At 36.4% G+C, this 1,497-nt stretch overlaps 1 non-coding gene across 1 annotated transcript; it reads left to right on the top strand.

Moving 5' to 3' along the window:
- The first annotated feature begins 398 nt into the window (after window positions 1-398).
- On the top strand, window positions 399-504 carry LOC128296026 (small nucleolar RNA R71). The gene has a single exon (XR_008286574.1). It is a non-coding gene; the product is annotated as a small nucleolar RNA R71 (small nucleolar RNA).
- The last annotated feature ends 993 nt before the right edge of the window (window positions 505-1,497 follow it).

The following is a 1,497-nucleotide window of genomic DNA, read 5'->3' as shown; positions in this document are numbered from 1 at the left end:
GGGGTCTAGAATTATTGTTACCCATATATTGGACTTGTTCCTCCTTGATGCTAAGATTGAAGGGTTGATATTCTATGCATGCTCTTCCTCCATTCGAATCGCACCTCATTACTAGATGTACCTGAATAGAACTACACAAACTGTCAATCTTTTTGTTTAAGAGTTCTACCTGGTTAGATAGCATAGTAACCGCGTCAAGATTGAAAACACCGGCTGCTGTTGTCAGCTTTGTTCTATTAACTTGCCACTGATAGTTATTCAGTGACAACTCCTCAATAAATTCATAAGCCGCCTCAGGTGTCTTATTATTGATAGTTCCTCTAGCAGCTGCATCAATCATTTGTCGAGTCGAAGGATTCAGGCCATTATGAAACGTTTGAACATGTTCCCAAATCGGTAACCCATGGTGAGGGCACCTTCTCAAGAGGTCCTTGTATCTCTTCCATGCATCGTAGAGTGTTTCTAAATCCATCTGCACAAAGAAAGAGATATCATTATGTAATTTAGCCACTTTAGCCGGTAGGAAATATTTTAATAAAAACTTTTCGGTCATTTGTTCCCAACTAGTGATTGACCCCCCGTGGCAATGAGTTCAACCACTATTTAGCTTTGTTTCTCAATGAAAAAGGGAATAATTGAAAAGGAATGGCATCATCAGAAATGCCATTAACTTTAAATGTATCACATAGTTACAAAAAGTTTGCCAAGTGAGCATTGGGATCCTCGTCCTGCAAACCATCAAACTGAACAAACTGTTGTATCATTTGAATTCTGTTAGGTTTTAGTTCAAAAGTATTTGTGGCTGCAGCCGGTCTAATTATGCTCAATTCAGTTCCTGTTAAAGAAGGTTTAGCACAATCATACATAATGCGCGGAGCAGGATTCTGATTAACAGCAATCGCAAGAGGTAGTGGATTTTCTTAGTTTTCAACCACTCCTCGGTTGTGGTTGAAGTATCGTCCTCTTGCTTGTTGTCTGTGTATTTTAGGCTTCGCCTTATTTCTCTACGATTTTTGTGAACTGTACGGTCGATCTCATCGTCAAAAATTAGTGATCTTGACTGGTTTTTCTGGTCATAAGCTAGAAAAACCTGTCATAATAAAATAAGAGAAAAATTAGAAAAGAAAATAAAAATTTAAATTGTAATAAAAGTAAAGTGGCTAAAGTAATAAAAATTGAGTTTTCCTAATATCCTAGTTCCCCGGCAACGGTGCTAAAAACTTGATGCATGATATTCGTAACAGGTTTTAAAGATTTATAAATGAAACGTTCTTGAGACTAACTTATTATCACGATGAAGGCAAGTGCACCTATCGAACAGTAGTATAGTTCAGCAAGACCAGATTGTCGAACCCAAAAAAACTATGAGTAATAGTATTTACTTTTTATTATCTAGCCTAAAATTTAAGAGGTTTGGTTGTCTAAACTAATTACTAACTAAGAATGCACAGAAAGAAAAACTTGGGAAAATACTTTTGGGAAAATTCAATTGATTGA

Source organism: Gossypium arboreum, chromosome 7, assembly GCF_025698485.1.
Source record: "Gossypium arboreum isolate Shixiya-1 chromosome 7, ASM2569848v2, whole genome shotgun sequence".
NCBI classification, from domain to species: domain Eukaryota; kingdom Viridiplantae; phylum Streptophyta; class Magnoliopsida; order Malvales; family Malvaceae; genus Gossypium; species Gossypium arboreum.
The sequence above is the reverse complement of the archived record's forward strand: the minus strand, read 5'-3'. Positions and strand labels throughout refer to the sequence as shown.